General features: G+C 39.8%; 1 long non-coding RNA gene and 1 pseudogene across 3 annotated transcripts in view; one reads left to right on the top strand and one right to left on the bottom strand.

Moving 5' to 3' along the window:
* LOC309653700 (ELKS/Rab6-interacting/CAST family member 1-like) overlaps positions 1-12,802 on the top strand; it is a 97,967-nt pseudogene that overhangs the window by 35,064 nt on the left and 50,101 nt on the right. The window contains exon 6 of the transcript XR_014268285.1: positions 9,452-9,526. The product of XR_014268285.1 is annotated as an ELKS/Rab6-interacting/CAST family member 1-like (transcript). The remainder of the gene's footprint in view (positions 1-9,451; positions 9,527-12,802) is intronic.
* Positions 1,503-7,053, bottom strand: LOC309653705. 2 transcript variants are annotated; one of them, XR_014259384.1, is made up of 2 exons: positions 5,972-7,053; positions 1,503-3,680 (listed from the first exon to the last, which is right to left on the bottom strand). It is a non-coding gene; the product is annotated as an uncharacterized lncRNA (long non-coding RNA). The 2 variants fall into 2 exon arrangements; XR_014259385.1 differs by having other exon boundaries at positions 1,503-3,673.

The raw sequence follows: 12,802 nt of genomic DNA, 5'->3' as shown, positions 1-12,802 counted from the left end.
ATTTTGAAGTAACAAGCTCTACAAATATTAAGTCCCACTTCTGAACATAATGTGGAAAGAAATATAGGCCTTGTTAGTTGTATCAATACACAATTCCAGTTGCCATTAGTAATGTAGCGTCATCTTACAGGAAACACAGTCCTATGGATTAAAATTATTTAAGAGCAAGTAGAAGTGATTGCTTCAGGAACACATGTTTAGAATGCTGGTTCTCCTTTCTTTTTCTCCTACTTGCCTTCAAGACTTAGCTCAAATTTCAGTTCTTCTGTGAAGTCTTCCTTGTGCAGCTCTATACATATATGTAGATGAGCCAGTAATATTATAGTATACTTCCATGTGTGTTTCTTCATTGTTCACTTAATTTTTTGTACCAAGGATGTAGATATATATATATATATATGAAATTTTATCTTGTCAGTGTCTTAACAAATGCACAGTGGGTACTCAAGAAATGTTGGTTGAATAAGTTGAAATGTAGGGAAAGAAGTTTAAGCCTGGAGCTTACAGAAAGAAGGATAGCTTTTCCAATTCTTTTTTCTCCAGTGTGACCACTGGATACTAAAACCTAACGAAGGTTAGAAAACAAACTAAAACCCCAAACCAGTTTTGCTTATGAGTTTAGGTATAGAAGTTATAAATAAGATATTGGCAGATAAAATCAGCATTATGATAAAAGGATAATATTCTGACCAAAAGGAGTTTATTCTAGGAATCCAGAATGGCTCAATATGTCATTCACAGTTATAATTTGTAATAGGTGAAAGGAAAAGATAACCTCGTAGTGTTTGATAGCTATCTCAAAGACATTAGATAAAATGTTAGACACTTTGAAAACTAAACCAAATGAACTAAAAATAAGAATTGAATGATACCTTTATAGCATGATTTAAATAAAACAATTCAGTAAATGTGTATTATAAACATATTTTAAACTAGTAGCCAGAATTGCGCTTACTCTGACATATACTAAGACGCATCCATTAAAGTTAGGGAGAGGCAAAGATACTGTTCATCAGTATTTACATTATTCTGGAAGTGTTAGGCAGTGCTGTTAGATAAGGAAAATGGAATAAATAATATCAGTAACGGTAATGGAAAGGATAGGGCTAAATTTTCATTACAATGTAGATGGGAACATTAATATAAAGATGCTGCTTTCCCCCAACTCTGTGAATTTAGTGTAATCCCAATAGGAATATTCTTGACACGTGCCCAAATGATGTTGCAGTTTCTTTGCAAGAAGAACAGTGCGGGAACACTTGTTTAAGCAGCTCATGATATATGTGTTTCAAACCCAGTGATATTAAAATCTGTGGTACTGGCACAGTAATAGATAGCTAGATTGATGAGACAGAATAGAACCCAGAAATAATATAGTTTTAAGCATATGATACATGTTTGGGAATAATCGCCATCTATTTGGAAAACAGTACATAGTTACATCAAATTAAGTTCTAGATGAAATAAAGAGCTACTTGTTAAAAAATAACAACACTAGAAGAGAATGTAAGAAAAAGGTTTTAATACAATCTTGAGACAGGAAAGAATCTTTTATTGCCATAGCAAGAGGCTTAAACAATTAAATTTGTGTATGTTAGAAAATACAGGTAACAGAAGCTAAAATGGTAATTTGGAGTAAAGCTTTGTAACATGTGGCTTGACTGTTTCGTTTCCAGAGTGACAAGGTGCTAGAGGCACTCGGCACAGCCTTTCTTTGCTCATTACTCAACAAACATCCATTGAGCTTCTAGAATGTATGTGACCCTGGGATACACGCTGGGTATACATTTTTCATGTCAGAACACATGGTCTGTGCCCTCCTAGAACTTAAAAATCTGGTGAGAGACAATAAACATAATTATGAGAGGAAATAAATTAGTTGAGTCTAATTAGGTTGGGAGAGGGGATAAGCAGGGTAAGCATCTTTGAGGAGGTGCCCTTTAAGGGAGATGTGAAGAAAGTTGAAACAGTCTTGCTGAGCATTTGGGTAAAATCATTTCATGAAGAAGGTTAACAGTTTCAAAGGCCGGATGAGAAGTTTTCAGGAGACAGCAAGGAGACTAGAGGACAAAAGCATATTGTCTAAGGGGAAAACAGGCATGAGATGAGAGGTTGAAGAGGTAGCCAGGGCCAGAGTCATTCATTGCATTCATCAGATATTTATTGGACACTAACCCATGTGCAGAGCACAAGGAAATATAGTAGCAGTGAACAAAACAAAAATCCATGCCCTCTAGGAGACAAAGCACTTGCCTTCAGGATCCCTGCAGGTAATGCAACAATTTTTTTCAAAGTGCAAGAGAAAACTGCACCAATGTTTAATCAAGGGAGTGATCTAGTTTAGCTTTTAAAATCTACTGTGGCTGTGTTGAGAATAAATGGGGGAGGGAAAATTACGAGTGAACAAGGAAGTCTGATAAAGAACTTAACAACTCTAGGTTGGGTGAGTGGTGACTTGAAATGGCTATTGTGCATTATATCACTAGTGTGTCAAGAAAGGCAGAAAGAATTGAGAGCTGGCAACACTGGGATATCCATAGGTTTTATTATTATTGGATTATTGTCCATCTTTTTAAAAAGCGGGTTTTCATCAGTTCCAAGACTCATAGTTTTCCCCATCTCAACAGTATGAAATTGAGTTAATAAGTCTTATCCTTGATGGCATCTTAAAATCTCTGTCAGCAAGGCCACAGTCCTGCTTGATTTGTTTGCCTGTGTACTCACAAACGGTTAACAGCTGCTCATTTTAGTCAATGTTGTGAGTATTGTTGCTATTTCTCATGTTAACTTTAGCTGTTGTTCAGTATGTCTTCAGTAATATTATGCTGTGAACCAGCATTGAAACAGTTATTGGTATGGAGAAAGTTATAAAACAGTTCAAAATGATATATGATTAAAGTTTATGGTTAAATAAGTAAAAAAGGGTCTTGCAATCAGTATAAAACAAAAATTCTGAATGATAGAAGCTTGGGTCATGGTTTATTTGGAGGCATTTTCTTCTTTTCTTTCCAGCACATTAAACAGTGGTTTACCTTACAATCAGTGGCATCTTAGATTTGATGAAATACAGTAACATTAAAATGGCATTCATATCCAGGAACATTTGTGATTAGTTTTCCATTTTGTTTATGAACATGATTCTGGAGATAGCAGGTAAATAATTCCCCCAAATAAAAGCCAAAGAAGAAAAACAAAAATTAAATTAAGCATTGTATTTTCTGTTTGTACTGAAATTACATTGTTACGTGACTTATTGTTAGATTTTGTATTGTTTACTGGAGTGCCTTTCCTTTCATGGATAGAAGCGTGAAGACATCTATTGGACACATACTGAACTACAGTCAAGACGTGGTTAGTGCCTGGGGCCAGGCGTATGGAGTTTTAACAGGCTTTACAGGTGATTCCGTGATACACCAAAGTTTGGTTCTCAGTCTGTTGGCAGAACATACCTGAATTGGCTATGGAATTTTTGGATTGACTATCCATATGCATACCAAGCATTGTCTATAGGCTGAATAAATATTTCAGTTCTATATGTGCTCCTGTTTTTTTGAAATGTAGATCCTATTGTGATGAATAAAATACTAATTTGTTGGGAATTCCCTGGCAGTCCAGTCGTTAGGATTCCGCGCTTCCACTGCAGGGGCCACGGGTTCGATTCCTGGTCGGGGAACTAAGATCTGCATGATGCACGACATGGCCAAAAAAAAAAAAAAATTAAAATACTAATTTGTTTTAAAACATTTACACGTATGTTAATTTTGGTCTCTATAATATTTTAGTCAACAAACCTTGTTTAGTGCAACTGCTCTCATGTTAAGATTTGCAGCAGTGTTTGAGGTTTAAAAGCCCTACTCTTAATCTACAGATTCAATGCAATCCCTATCAAACTACCACTGGCATTTTTCACAGAACTAGAGCAAAAAATTTCACAATTTGTATGGAAACACAAAAGACCCCGAATAGCCAAAGCAATCTTGAGAACGGAAAACGGAGCTGGAGGAATCAGGCTCCCTGACTTCAGACAATACTACAAAGCTACAGTAATCAAGACAGTATGGTACTGGCACAAAAACAGAGATACAGATCAATGGAACAGGATAGAAAGCCCAGAGATAAACCCACGCACATATGGTCACCTTATCTTTGATAAAGGAGGCAAGAATATACAGTGGAGAAAAGACAGCCTCTTCAGTAAGTGGTGCTGGGAAAACTGGACAGGTACATGTAAAAGAATGAAATTAGAACACTGCCTAACACCATACACAAAAATAAACTCAAAATGGATTAAAGACCTAAATATAAGGCCAGACACTATCAAACTCTTAGAGGAAAACATAGGCAGAACACTCTATGACATAAATCACAGCAAGATCCTTTTTGACCCAGCTCCTAGAGAAATGGAAATAAAAAGAAAAATAAACAAATGGGACCTAATGAAACTTAAAAGCTTTTGCACAGCAAAGGAAACCATAAACAAGATGAGACGACAACCCTCAGAATGGGAGAAAATATTTGCAAATGAAGCAACTGACAAAGGATTAAACTCCAAAATTTACAAGCAGCTCATGCAGCTCAATATCAAAAAAACAAACAACCCAATCCAAAAATGGGCAGAAGACCTAAATAGACATTTCTCCAAAGAAGATATACAGATTGCCAGCAAACACATGAAAGAATGCTCAACATCATTAATCATTAGAGAAATGCAAATCAAAACTACAATGAGATATCATCTCACACCAGTCAGAATGGCCATCATCAAAAAATCTACAAACAATAAATGCTGGAGAGGGTGTGGAGAAAAGGGAACCCTCTTGCACTGTTGGTGGGAATGTAAATTGATATAGCCACTATGGAGCACAGTATGGAGGTGCCTTAAAAAACTAAAAATAGAACTACCATACAACCCAGCAATCCCACTACTGGGCATATACCCTGAGGAAACCATAATTCAAAAAGATGTACCAGAATGTTCATTGCAGCTCTATTTACAATAGCCAGGACATGGAAGCAACCTAAGTGTCCATCAACAGATGAATGGATAAAGAAGATGTGGCACATATATACAGTGGAATATTACTCAGCCATAAAAAGAAATGAAATTGAGTTATTTGTAGTGAGGTGGATGGACCTAGAGTCTGTCATACAGAGTGAAGTAAGTCATAAAGAGAAAAACAAATACCGTATGCTAACATATATATGGAATCTAAGGAAAAAAAAAAAAAAAGGTCATGAAGAACCTAGGGGCACGACGTGAATAAAGACACAGACCTACTAGAGAATGGACTTGAGGATATGGGGAGGGGGAAGGGTAAGCTGTGACAAAGTGAGAGAGTGGCATGGACATATATACACTACCAAACGTAAAATAGATAGCTAGTGGGAAGCAGCCGCATAGCACAGGGAGATCAGCTCGGTGCTTTGTGACCACCTAGAGAGGTGGGATAGGGAGGGTGGGAGGGAGGGAGACGCAAGAGGGAAAAGATATGGGAACATATGTATATGTATAACTGATTCACTTTGTTATAAAGCAGAAACTAACACACCATTATAAAGCAATTATACTCCAATAAAGATGTTAAAAAAAAAAAGAAGGTGTCAGATATGGGGATATATGTATATGTATAGCTGATTCACTTTGTTATAAAGCAGAAACTAACACACCATTGTAAAGCAATTATACTCCAATAAAGATGTTTAAAAAAAAAAAAAAGCCCTATTCTTTAACTAGGTTCTAGGCTAGGAATTTTGGCTCTAACATGTCTGAGGAATGCCCATCTGTATCTTTGGCAGTTGTCAGGTAAAAGCAGAGGAGGTTAGAGGGAAAAAAAGAGAAATAAACATATATAGAAAAAACAGAAACTTTGGACAAAGAGTAGGAAGACTTAAAAAAGAAAAAGGGTCCCTAGTTAGTTTTCCCTTTCCTAGTGATTTTGGAAAGTGTGAACAGTTGCATCGCATAACTTACTGATTCAGGTTATCCTTCCTCATCTTTTTTTTGTTGTTGTGTCATTTGTACCTCATTTCCATTTTGACAGGAAGATATGTTTTCTCAGAAGCATGCTGTTACTTGAGATGGTAAAGGGTCAAAGTGCAGTGCTGTCTGACAATGGCAGAGTTGAGGTACAGGAGGAGTAGTGAGGGTTCCTTCTTCACTTCTCCGTGTGGCGTACAGTAAGCCCAGAACTTGTGTGGAGGATTGAAATCTGCTGAAGGGACGTCTACCCTTGAACCAAGGGTGCTGGAGACTAAAACCTGAAACTTGAAAGAAAGAAATTTCAGACATAAGTACTACTTTTCAGTCACAAATGCTCCTTTCTCTCAGTTGTGTAAGTAAATGTTGACTTACTTTTAAAAAGAAAGAAACTACTAACAACGGAGAAATTTTGTTCCTAACTTGTTTGTTTTCTTTCTCTAGTCATTATTCTTTATTAAATCAGTGAGAGGAACTGAACACATTTTCTACCGTGTACCACAGTTGACAGTATAACAAGATCCAGATAATTCTACCTGTACGAATCTCTGGGCTTTCTTTAATTTGTGTAGAGTGAAAATTTTCAGGCTAAAAAGAGCGAAATAAAGCAAGCACTAGCACATTCGACTTCTTACATTTGTCTGAATGGTACATTCTTTTTTATTCCCAGAGTCCTCTCCCTTTATTAACAGTGCAGGAGTCAGAGGCTCGATGTGCTCTCTGGGAAAGGGGAGTTGGTCAGCCCACTGACTGCAGGATGTGTTCATAATGAGCTTTAATGCGCAGGCCTTTGAATGGAGATCTGTTAGGACTGATAGGTTTTACAAGCTCTTAACAGGAAAGCTTTATGCCTGCGAATGGTTTAAAGTGCACCCTAGTTCCTTAGCAGAAGAGGATTTTTTTTTATTCAAATGGATTTCTTTCCTTATATATTGCTGATATGCTTGCTAGAGTTTAAAATGAAATTGTAATAGTTTCACTGTAAAGCATTTGGAAATTTCCCTAATATCTGTGCGCCCAATTTATCACCTGTTTACAGTGTAGGGAGTAGATTCAGTGTGGACAGACTGGAGGCTGCGGGGGTAACTGATGAGTTTGTTGTTTTAATGCAGGTGAGACGTGATTATGGCCTGAACTAATGTGTTCAGATTTTGTCCTGGATTAATGTGTTCTGCATTTTACTGTCTTAATGAAGTGTTTTATCTTGCAGGGGTTAATTGTGGATTAACTCGATCCTTAACGAGACTTGCTTTTACACTCTGTTGGCTCTAGTCTAGGTAGCCTTCCCTCTAGGGCTAGACTGTCTCTACTCCTCTAAGACGTGGCCTTTCTGGTGTCTCTGCTCAGTGCCTCTGATGTTCTCTCCACTCTGGCTCTTTGGAGCTTGAATTCTTCCCAGCCCCATGTGAGTTCAGGTAGTTGCTCAACTCATAGCTCTCTGGTAGTTGTTCTTTGACACTGTGGAGTCTTTCCCTGTACATGCAGGCTTAGTATTTGGTCAAAGACTCCAGGGGACCCCTGTCAGATCAGACACTGTTGCTTTTCTGGCTAGCTTCTTCCTCTGTGTCATTCTGCTCTGCACATTTCTCCTGTCTTTGGGACTCGTACCCACTGATCTGTCTTCTGAGCTCTGCGGGACTGCTGTTTTCTGTTTGGTCTTCCTCTCCCTGCATCACATATTGGATAGCAAGACCATAACCTTGTTAGTTTCTCTTCTCTCAAGGATCATACTCCTGTGCTTTTTGTTTTCCAGCGTCTGAAAACAGTTGCTTTATGCATTTTTGTCTAATTTTAACATAGTTTATGACAGGAGGGCTAGTCTTCTGTCTGTTATGATCAGATTGTGTTGACCTTGTAGAGGGTGAGAAGTAAATAGGAAACTCGTTGAAGGATTGAAAACAGACTATTGCCGTGATTTGTTGATGCTTTATCTAGAGTACACCATTGCTTTCTTTAAAATGGACAGAGGAAATGAAAGGAAACTTAACTCGAGGCTGTTGTAGTAATCTAGGCTTAAACTAGACTGGAAATGGAGTGAAATGATAAATTCAAGAAATCTTTTGAAGCTGGAACAATTAGGACCTGCTCTAGAAGGTGGTAGGAAGTGAAGATGTGGGAGGAATGAAAGGAGACACTGTGCTGTTTGGCTTGAACCACCGGGAGGGTAATGCCATTTAAGGAGATGGGCAAGACTCATCAGTCTTCAGAGGAGGGGCTAGGTTAAAGAGGAGAAAATGACGAGTTTTGTTTTGGATGAAATAAGTTTGAGTGACCTAGTAAACATCTATATACATGTCAAATGGGCAGAGCAGAGGGCAGGGCTAGAATTTCACCAGCACTGTTCAGATGGAAAATATCCATCTGTATTCTCTGCCATCACTAGGGGCTGTACCAGGGTACTCTGGAAGTACTGGCTGACTCAGAGACATTCTCAGAATCTGACAAGAAAATAGCCTGAGGAGGTCTGGTAACTTCAGGGTGATCCTTGAAGACCCTAACTGTGATATTCTGCCATCTCCTTCCTTCCTTTCTGATCCTGAACGCACTGACATTTGGATTGAAAAAAATAGCTATGTTTTTCTGCCATTTGCTACCTGTAGACTGTTTAGGAAACTTGTTCAGCAGTCTTACCTTCTTTTTTTTTCTGATTGTAGCCCCTCTGGAGAGAGATTTCCATCGTAGGTAGCCCGGTGGTTGTTGCTCTGGGGGAGGATGCTATGCAAAGGAGGTTGTCCACACAAATGCTTTCAGTTGTTTTGTGCAGTGCGGACTGTGGCTACTTTGATTCCTCCTTTTTCTTTTTTTTAAAATAAATTTATTTCTTTTTGGCTGTGTTGGGTCTTCGTTGCAGTGCGCAGGCTTCTCATCGCGGTGGCCTTTCTTGTTGCGGAGCACGGGCTCTAGGCGCGCGGGCTTCAGTAGTTGTGGCTCATGGGCTCTAGAGCGCAGGCTCACTAGTTGTGACGCACAGGCTTAGTTGCTCTGCGGCATGTGGGATCTTCCCGGACCAGGGCTCGAACCCGTGTCCCCTGCATCGGCAGGCGGATTCCTAACCACTGCGCCACCAGGGAAGTCCTGATTTCTCCTTTTAAAAAGGGACTATTTCTAATCCCCTTTTTGGATTGTTTGGAGTTCTGATAATATGTCTTGGAGTCCTGTGGAAGAGTGACACACAACCTGGGGATGTGCCGGAGCTTCACCTCTTGTGGTGGCTGGGGTCTGTGTGACTTACCGTGTATAACCAGGTGTGCAGAGACGGGGACCCTCCTGTACCCCTTAGCCTGAATGCAGTCTGTGTGCTCCCTGGTCCACAGGGAAAGGTCAGGAAGACAGAAAGTGGATCAGAATGTCTTACAAGGCCGGGGTAGTCATCTTTGCATGTAACTACTACTCCCTTGCCTCTCCACTCCCCTGTTGAAAAAAATGAGAGTGAAAAGGAGGACACTTACTCTCTTTTTTGCTTCTCTTGTATAGGAGATGCATCGGAGGTTTGAGAATGCCCCCGATTCTGCCAAAACTAAAGCTCTGCAAACTGTTATCGAAATGAAGGTGAGAACTTCCTAAGGAATCTTATGTGTCATTTCACACTTTAATGTGTGAGTTTAAGAAAGTGGTATGTAATAATAGTTCACTCATTTTGTAGACTGAGAAGAAATAGTAAGACTTAATGAAAATGACACATTAAAAGAACTTCAGTTTCGTTTCCTCTTGTCCAGCATTTCTTGGAGTCAGCTGTTCTCAAACCTTTTGATATCAGGGCCCCTTATTCTCTTAAAATGACTCATTTCATTTGTTTTTAAGACAATGTCCACCAAATACCAAGTTTGTGTGTCAGTTCTTCTCTCGAGTTAAGAATAGGGTTCCGTGAAAAAAGTACCTGATTGGGCTTGCAGCTCACAGAGCACCCAGTGCTGTCCTGGGAGCAGCGTCACACCCAGGTGCAGCAGCCGGGCCTGGCCCCTTCCTGTGTCGTCACACAGCATGGTACAGAGATACATACTCAAGGGCTGAGCATATGAAAAGTCACCAGGGACATTCCTAAGTGAGCCAGTGTTTTAAAAATGTTCTTTCTTATTTTTCTTTTTTGTCTGAGAGTGCTGACACTGAAGAATACACTGACGGCTAGCACGGTTTGGCGCTGTTGTCCAGAGGCACGAGCGCTTTTGCCTGTCCTTTATACCTTTAGTGCACGTGTTAACACAGTGGAAAAGGCACATAAAGTCATAGTATTATTATGAAAATAGTTTTGACTTCTCAAAAGGGCTAGGAGGCACCCCCAGGCTTTCACGGACTATACTTTGAAAACTTCTGCTTTAAGTTACTGAGTAGTTAGAAATCTTTAGGCTGAATGTTATGGTGATTGGTGACTAAGCGCTTGCCTTCTGTGTTAAATTCCCTGGATGCAAAACCTGGCTTTGTATGACATAGAACAAGTAAGCTAACCTCTCCATACCTTAATTTCTTTATTGATAAATGGTGATAACAATAGTACCTATCCCATGGGTTCTTTTGTGGTTTAAATTAGTTAAAACGAGTAAAACACTTTAAACAGGACCTGGCACATAGTAAACATTCAGTCAGTGTTAGCTGCTATGCTATTATGATTTTTATTAACAACATATTCCTTCTTGCAAGAGCTAGAAGACTCTTACAGATAGGGACCCCTCCCTCTCCCCCTCCTTCCCTCTCTGTCTCTTTTTTTAACTTCTTTGTATCCCCTAAAAAATTTGACACGGTGTTTTGCATCATGTGCCTTCATTTAATATTTGTTGATGTGGCAAGAGTCTTTAGTTTTTGGTATATAAATAGTTTTATGTAAATAGATGCTTCTCAAGTACAGTTATCAGAATGGTTCTCTTAATTTAGAAGATTTCCTCTTAAAACTTTGTTTTGATTGTTGTATACATCTTTATTCTCACTGGGGAAAGGGTTTACCAAACAAATACCAAATTAGTGGATTCTGGGTTCTTTATAGTTAGACAATTCATAGTCTTGAACATAATCTTGTAAACAGCCTCTAGAAACGTGTAATTACATATTCACGTTTCCCACAAGTTTATTGGTACATGTTATTTCCTGATCCCTGTTGGAACCTAAAAACACACGAGTGTACCTGTGTTCACAGAATTATTTTGCTTGCCTTTTGATGGCACAGGGAAGTGTACTGGTTTTAACTGGCAATAGATCTATTTTAAGTTGTGTTAACCTCCAGCCATTCTGCTAAGAAGCAAGAGACTGAGATTCTGGTGGCCCAGTGGGGTCAGGTGGATGTTATGTTGAAATTGCAGATGAAATAGCTGAGATGCTGAGAGTGTGGCATGAGCTTGAGAGGATCATGAAGACCTAGACTGGTCTTTGGGGGAAATGGGAAAGGAGGTGATGGTGGACAATCAAAGAGCCCAGCTGTCTTCAAGGTGACGTAATATTCTTTTCTCTCTCCTCCTCCTCTCCCTCCTCCTTTCTCCCACTTTCTTCCCTCTGCTTCCTTCTCCCTTCTCTAACTTCTTCTCTTCCCTTTAGCAGTGGAGGAGCAGGGAGGAATTACTGGACTGCTGTAGGGTTAGAGTTTTGCTGGGTAGATAATGGCAGAATTACTGGGATGCAAGTGAATTGAGGGTGGAGGTGAAGGAGTAGTTGGGATGATGAGTCCAGGAATGTAGCCTGGATAGGAAGGAAGAGAATTCAGAATGGATGGACAGGTTGGGAGAAAATGTAGAAGTTAGGGAGGTGGAGGACTCTGTGAGATACAAGAGCAGCAGTTAATGTGAGTGACGGTGTGTCAGGCCTGGGAGGAGAGGCCTGGGTGATGTGGTCTTGTAAACTGGATAGCTAAAATGGACCGGAGGATGAGGGCGTTGGCATTACGGATGTCAAGGGATTCGGACATTGAAATCCTAGGATTCTGGCAAGAGTGGCATTTGAAGGAGAGATCTATTGTCAGCCGGGTGCTGAAGACTTCTTCAGCGGGCGGGAGTGACGGGGAAGCCCCTAGATGGCAGCCGTGCGGAGGGAGAGTGAAGAGGAGTGTGAGCTTTAAATGGGAGCAGCATGGAGGAACCTGGAGGATGCCCACACTTCTCCCTGCCACTCTGTGATGCTGGTGGATTAGTGAACTTCAATGGAGAGCGTTGGGGGAAATTATATCCTTCGGGAAAGCCTGGGTTTACTTAGAGCAGGGAGGCAACTTTTGAAAAAAAGTTGAGCATTTGGGAAATTTAACAAGGAAAAGAGGATTTCAGTGGACTCAGTGGGGTTGGTTGATTAATGATGGGAGACCCAGGGCTGGGGAAGTATAGAGTAGTAAGATGATAAAGAATTTATTTATTTAGTTATTATACGTTCTAGGAGTAAGAAACCTCCTTGGAAAGGGCTGTCCTCAAATAAACCCAGCCTGAGTACTGGTCGGTGCTACAACTAGTCCAACATATCAGGCGTTAATTTTCTGGCCTCATCCCAGAAAGTAGCCTGGCAGGTTCTTTTTCTGCCTCATGGCTTTCAGAGCTGCAGTTATGGTCCCTTTTTAGGTGCAGATTTTATGGTGCATGATTTGATAGTGAGTGTCTGATTTGGTCAAGAGCTGCCTCTCTGTCTGTGTTGGGATTTTCAGATAGTGCATTTGAAGCCGTTTATTTGTTTATTCTTCATGGGCCGGGATAGTTTTAAACAAGTAAATCAAAATCCTGGTTTAGGTTTAGAGTGTCTCTGATTGTGTTAATTTAATATGTTTAATTTTGAACCAAATGTAAGTTTCATTTGAATAGATTTGTAAAAGAAAATTTTCGTTGTGTTATTTTTAAAGGTAATGCAATGCAAGTCAGAGGAGTA

This window comes from Balaenoptera physalus (assembly GCF_965194825.1).
Source record: "Balaenoptera physalus genome assembly, contig: HAP1_SCAFFOLD_943, whole genome shotgun sequence".
NCBI classification, from domain to species: Eukaryota; Metazoa; Chordata; class Mammalia; order Artiodactyla; family Balaenopteridae; genus Balaenoptera; species Balaenoptera physalus.
This window is presented reverse-complemented; position numbering and strand designations above follow the sequence as displayed.